This window comes from Lissotriton vulgaris, chromosome 1_1 (assembly GCF_964263255.1).
Source record: "Lissotriton vulgaris chromosome 1_1, aLisVul1.2, whole genome shotgun sequence".
In the NCBI taxonomy this organism is placed as follows: domain Eukaryota; kingdom Metazoa; phylum Chordata; class Amphibia; order Caudata; family Salamandridae; genus Lissotriton; species Lissotriton vulgaris.
The window spans coordinates 1,966,106,456-1,966,113,689 of NC_141685.1; positions in this window are offsets into that span (position 1 = coordinate 1,966,106,456).

Genomic DNA, 7,234 nt, shown 5'->3' on the forward strand with positions numbered 1-7,234 from the left:
ACCCCGCCAGGGCTCCCAGTCCTGGGGGCGCAGGGGAAGCCTTACCAGGCCCGACAGACACCATTCAGGGAACCCTGCCATGCGGCAGGACCGAGGACAGATCCTGGGGTGTGGAGGCCACCCTCCCGGGCCCCCTGGAGCTCCTGAACTCAGCCAAGCAAGGGGAGTCTCCCCAGGCACAACGGAACTCAGTCCAGGTCCTTTGGCTCAGCGGCAGGCTGGGGACGGGGCCCAGGGCCGGATCACCCTACCAGGCTCCCAGGCCAAAAGGTGCAGAGGAAACCTCCCCGGGCCCGCGGTACCTTGTTAGAGCACCCTGCCACACAGCAGGACTGAGGACAGAGCCTGTGGTGGGTTGGCCACCCTCCCCGGGGCCCCTGGACCCAGCCCAACAGGGTGAGGCTCCCTGAGCCCACCAGAACCCATCCAGGGCAGCCTGCCACCCAGCAGGCCCCAGGACGGGCTCAGGGCTGGGGCTTCCAGGTAAGGCCAGCCATCTGGTCGCCCTATTGGAAAGCATTGCGTGTGATCAGATGGTCGAGGGGAAAGGTGCAACCAGATGGCTGGGCTGGAAAGGACTCCCATCTGCCCGCCCGAGCCTTCGCGGTAGGGTTCCGACCTGCCCATGCGGGGCTCGGGGACCCTGGCTTTGCCTCAAGCCCAGGGAACGACCACCAGAGCTCTCAGGCCCGGATGCCCAGGGGAGGACTGCCTGGGACCCATGGAGCCTGTCCCAGGCACTCTGCCATGCCACGGACCGGAGGAGGGAGCCCCGGACGCTCTGGAGGTGTTGCCCGGGCACAGCCCATCTGGTCCCCAGCAGAGAATGGCCAGCCCGGGAGGGGTGTCCCAGCATACCCTGCCCCTAGTAATCTGGAGGAAGGCTACCCCTCTTTCTGGGAACCCGCGTGCACCGAGTGATGGCGGGGACCGAGGGCGAAGACCTGCCCAAACTCCTGGAGCCCTGGCTGGGATACAGGAGGCGAATGGCACCTCATTGGGACTTCCAGGGAAGCCCGGCCATCTAGTCGCCCCATTGGAAAGCATTGGGTGCAAACAGATGGCCGAGGGGGCAGGTGCGACCAGATGACGGGGACCGAAAGTACTCTCAGCTGCCCATCCCGAGCTTTCGTGGTAGGGCTCCTGCCTGCCCACGCAGGGCTATGCTCAGAGGCTCCACTTCCCGGGGGCTCGGGGACCCAGGCTGGGCCTCAGGCACGGAGGACCACCGGAGCTCTCTGGCCTGGACGCCCGGGTGAGGACTGCCTTGGACCCATGGAGCTCGTCCCGGGCATTTTGACACGCCGGAGAAGAGGCATTGTCCGAGCATAGCCCATTTGGTCACCGGCAGAGTACCGCCAGCCCAGAGGGGTGTCCAGGCATACCCTGCCCCTAGTGATCTTGAGGTAGGCTACCCCTCTTTCTGGGAACCTGCACGCACTAAGTGACGGAGGGGACCCAGGGCGCAGAGGCGCCCGACCTCCTGGAGCCCTCGCTGGGATCAGAGAGGCGAAGGGCCCCTCATCTGGACTTCCAGGGAAGCACGGCCATCTGGTCGCCCCATTGGAAAGCACTGCACGCGACCAGCTGGCCGAGGGGAAATGTGCGACCAGATGACCAGGACCGAATGGACTCCCAGCTGCCCGCCAGAGCCTTCCCAATAGGGTTGCAGCTGGGGTGGCAGAGTGGGCTAAAGAACGGTGATGGATTGTTTGATTGATTCAGTGCTCCGTCCATCACCACCCCTTTTGTACCGCCTGCCCATGCAGGGCATGGGGGCCCTGCTTCCGGGGGGCTCGGGGACCCCGGCTGGGCCTCAAGCCCGGGAAATGACCACTGGAGCTCTTGGGCTCGGACTCCCGGGAGAGAACTGCCCGGGAACCATGGAGCCCATCCAGGGCACTCTTGCACATTGTGGGTCGGAGGAGGGAGCCCTGTACTCCTGGGGAGGTGTTGCCCGGGCATAGCCCATCTGGTCCCCGGCAGAGAAGCACCAGCCCGGGAGGGGTGTTCCGGCATACCATGCCCCACCAATCCAAAGGAAGGCTACCCCTCTTTCTGGGAACCTGTGATAGGTTCAGGGGACCCGAGGCACAAATGTGTCAGAACTCCTGGAGCCCTGGCTGGGATCGGGAGACAAATAAGCCCTCATCGGGACTTCCAGGCTGACCCGGTCATCTGGTCACTCATTGGAAAGCATTGCGTGCGACCAGATGGCCGGGACCGAAATAATGCCAATCTGCCTGCCTGAGCCTTCACGGGAGGGTTCCTGGCTGCCCTTGCAGGGCTCGGGAGCTGCTGGGCTTGGGGGCTGCAGGGCTTGGGGGCTGCAGGGCTCAGAGGATTCACTGCTCGGGCTGCAGGGCTCCGGGGCAGCATGGCTTAGGGGGAGGGGGAGCTCTGAAACAACACCCTGGGCCTCAGGCATGAGGAGGCCCTCAGGTGGTCCTGGGGCCCAGCCGCCTAGGGAAGGGCAGCCCGGGACACATGGAGCCTTGCAGTTCTCCGGGGCTCTGCACCAGGGACCCTTGTCCCGGGCAGATGGACTCTTGGCAGGCCGCAGGACAGGGGCTCCCACACCCCAGGCCCAGACTGAAACTCAGGTCCCTGGGCCAGTCCCTGCTTTCCAACCCAGCCAGTCGGGGGAGATAGGGGGGCCATCCCCAGGCATGAAGGATCCCTTTCCCAGGCACACAGACCCTCAGGATGTGCGTTCATTTTCCACACATTTTTTCCCAAATTCTGAACCCGAGGATGCAGCCGACCCTGAAACACATCTGACTGACCGAATACGATAGTTGGAACCCATTTGGTCGTTTTGACTCAGTTCCCATTGGCATTCGGAGAAACCTAGTCAGTCGGAGCCAAATCGTACAGGTCTATGGACCGCGTTACCGGCTCACGCATTATGATGTCGGATTCACACAGCCTTTCTGGATTGGTTTGTCTGACACAGATCAGGTGTCGGAATCTGAATTTGCGGACCCATCGTAGGCCCTCCTTCACCCAGAGACCTTCAGTTGGGGTCCGTGGGGGTACAAATGGGTCTCCTCTTTCAAAACAAACACGGTGTGGTAAGCACCAAGGGGTGCCCGCCACAGGGTGCAAGGTTTTCGGCAACCACCTCTTTTGTCAATGGGAGCCTGTGTTGTCAGTTGGAACACAGGCTCCCATTGAAGTCAATGGGAGTCCGACTGAACGGTGTTCAGAAACATCGTAATCGTCCGGTCAGATCCCCGAATCTGATTTTGGGCGGAAACCATTCCGACACCGAGAATGCTTTCTGACAGACATCTAAATGAAGCCCTTAATGTCTCAGTCTGTTTGGCCTGGAGAGGACCCCTAACCGAATATCCGTCACTGTATACCCCAATGTATGCCAACTCGATATCCTCTCCAGAGCTAAACTGAGGGACGTTTGACAGAGAGTGGTTCCAGCCATTTTTACTACCCTTAACCCTGCAGCATCACATACAACACTTGCTTCCCTAAAAATGTATAACCTAGTCGTCTTAAAACAATGTCATAATCGCTGAGTCTTCTGGCACAGGATATCATTTTGTCTGCTGCACAATTTTCAGCACTTCCCACCCAAAATGGGTTTACCATCAGGCATTCCCACCATATTTGCAGGGTTGTACTCTGGGTGCTGCAACATTTCCACCAAGAGGTTATCCCCTTGGATACTTTTGTTTCTAGCACAGATGATTGAAATATCTCACACACATTATTTGCAGCTCTATCCTCAATCTTTCCCATTGTTGCTGAACAATCTCTTTACCCACAGCTTGTCCAGTTCGCTTAAGCGGCACCACATTGGCTGTTCAGATGCCATCTGATGTATCTTATAAAGGAAAGAGATGGTTCCCAAAAAACTAATCAATTTTGGTAACAATGCTTCAAATGCCCATTCTCTAGTCACTGCTAATTGAATTCTGTGTTGTAAGACCCAATGTTGCATTTGGACATCCTGCAGTCTTTCCCATAAGTCTACCTTAATATCTATTTTACATTGGTTAAAGGATTGAACCTCCCCTGTCACCAACATGTCTAATGTTTTACTTAACCTCTCATTCATTCACTTTTTAGACCTCACATCATCTAATCACCGGGTGAAATGAGAATTAAAATAAATCACAGAGTACGATGAGAGGCATGTCATTAGTTTCTTTTATCTCGCCACATTATCCACACTGTCCATGCTGTGGCCATCGGTGTACTGAAATATCTGTTAGGTGGCCTATTTGATTTTCCTAGCTATACAATGGTTAAAACATTTACCCAAATTGTAGGCATCATTTATATCTTGCTGGAGGGCCTGCTGTTCCTCCATGGGGATGGAGTAAAAACCTCGGTACCCATGACCTAGGGACAAGACACCAAATATATAACTGAGCGTAAAGCAGGTGGCCAATGCGTTTAAAAAACATTGGCAGGAACTGCCATCATGGAGGTTCCTGTCAATCCAATCCACAATTTCGTGCAATGCTGTGTCAGCATCACTCAACCGTATACCAAACAGTATCCCGAAAAGAGATTTTCTTTTTGAAAATAAAATAAGTAATGCTCCCTTATGCATGGGAGTCATGGGTATGGGAGCATAAATTAGCTTTTACTGTCCCTCCCTCGTGGTTATGCAAAATAAAAAAATGTCTACATGACTACCAATTCGGATTGGGTGGGTGTACATGTAGCCATATTTCCCTTGGCTCTATCAGGCATTCAAAGAGGTATGGCTGTGGTGGTGATGGAGAAGTCCCCAAAGAAGCTGAAACAAATGTCCAACCATATTTAACTTGGTTGGGCAGACTTTAATTCTGGCAGTATGTGTACTCAGTTGCTGTTGAGATGACATATACATTCTATCAACATATAAATAAGGCCCTCTATCTAAATCCCCCTTCAACCTAACCTTGAAGAAGACCCTAGGCGTATGTCTGGTCCTCTATGCTAGATTGTTGTAATAGTTTTGTGGAGAAGTTAGACCTGGATGTGTGCCATACAAACATTGCAATTCATTTCTAAATTTGTTGCAGGATCTTGTTGCCTAATGAGCACACAAGCACCGTGCCTCATGACGAGCTGAGCTCGTCATGAGCACGGAAGGGGATATATTGGTTACAATAGATTGTGGAAAGTCCTCACCCTGGGCTGTTTGTAATTAGCTATCACCATCTGCACATATCTGACACCCAGTTCCATCCTAAGCATCATTCCTCACAAAAAGGACCAGATCACCGGTTGAAAGACTTTTCTGTCTATAAGGTGAACAGTATTGCCAGTATATGTCACATGTTTACCTTCACGACCAGGTGTAAAGCCCTTTGCAAATTGCCATGGGTTTATTGTCCTTCCACAAAGCCACTTTGGTTCGGATGCATCAATTTCAAGAGAATCCTCTCCTACCTCATTGCTAAAATCTTTGTATATAATATAGTTTCTACTTTAAGGAGTACTATTGATCTTTAGGAGTAACATAATCACCCCTGGTATGGGAAGAACCGTGATGATTGACTCTATCAATGAGTGGGTTACTGTTTCCTCTTTTGTGCACCAATCATAAAGTGATTAGTCTGGGGACAAGTCTCTTGGCAAAGATTTCGATTAAGACTCCAAAAAACGTGCCTGAGTCCGGATCTTTATTGTTCTTAAGAGCCTTCAATAATTTGTCCACTTCTTTCTCCCCAATGGAGGTCTAGTTCTATCCTTTAGTAAACTGTAATTTGAGGCAAACTGGCCTCTTTCAGATAGCTCTGGCAGTGTTATGGGGGCACTTATTCCCTCCTATGTAACGGGGTAAAAAATATCCTAAATTCTCCTAATTTAATCAGCTTCAAACATCAGAGTTGCCCCGGTGACTGATGTTATTAATTGTATATAGTTCCTCTCTAGACGTTTCTCTGTTTTTATTTTTATTTTATTTTTTTATTTAGCGAAATCAGATAATATAAAATACGTAAGCTTAGCATACACTTGTGTACTTAAAAAGCGAGATTGCAATTAACAATTTGTAAGAAGCTAACTAACACATAGAGGGAAACGAAAAAACAAGAAATTAAGAGGTTCTTCCACATATAACTAACATAAGAAAGACAACATAATTGGAATTTAAATGTGTCTTATATCATAATACCAGGCAGTAATTGGAGACCAAATTTGAGCTTTTTGTATTCTTGACTTTTTCCCCCGTGTTTCATAAATTGCTGCCTCTTGCTTATAAACTCCTAGAAAGCGGGTTAGCCACAATTGAAAGGTTGGGGGATCAACATCTTTCCACCGTGCTGCCAAGATGATCCGGTATACCGCCAACCCCAAAAATAATGATGATTCCTCTTCTTTACTGTGCCCGAGAGTGCTATCATGACCCAATAAGTAAAGCGTAGTTGATGTTTTCACTTTATGCCCAAAAACCTCTTCCCAATAATCGGAAATCATTTTTTTGCATAGATCTAATTTGGGGCACTCTGCAAACATGTGCATTAAGTCTGCCAGACCCTGCCCACACCTTGGGCAGTTGTCATTTGTTCTTTTGCCCCACGCAAATAATTTTGCAGGTGTAAAATATAGGTTAAAAATGGTTTTATAAAGTTGGGCTTTAAGGTTAGACGCTAAAAATAATTTAGACGAGAGTGACAAAGACAAATCAATATCAACGTTGGGATTTCCTAATTTACTAGACCAGCCTCTCTCGGTGCGCTCTAGGTCGTCTTTTTGATTCTGACTCAACAGTTCATAGATGGTTCCTATCCTGGTGTTTCGTTTCCCTATCATGTCCAGCAAGGGAATATTATCCAACTTAATTTTGGGGGATTTCTGATTAAGGGCAGTATATGCTTGGATGTATTTAACAAAGTCATTTCTAGAGACAGCAACATTTGATTGAATATTTTGAAATCCCAGATTAGGATCATGGAAAAGAAAGTCCCCCACTGTATTGATTCCCAAACTTTCCTATTTTATAGAGAGCTCATCCTTGCATTGACGTGGTAGGATTGAACTCTGCCAGAGAGGAGTATATTTAGTATATTTTGGTATCAATAAAAATTTAGAAACTCTTTTCCAAATGTTCCATGCACTATGTATAATCTTAAATTTAGTTTTTTTTAAATAAGATGGCTCTACCTGCCTAAGTAATAATCCTCTGGCTTTATTGCCAATTGCTAGTTCATAAATTGAAGGTATATCCTGAGCTGGTGTTGGTCCTAGCGCTATTTTAGGAATAATAAATAGAGGT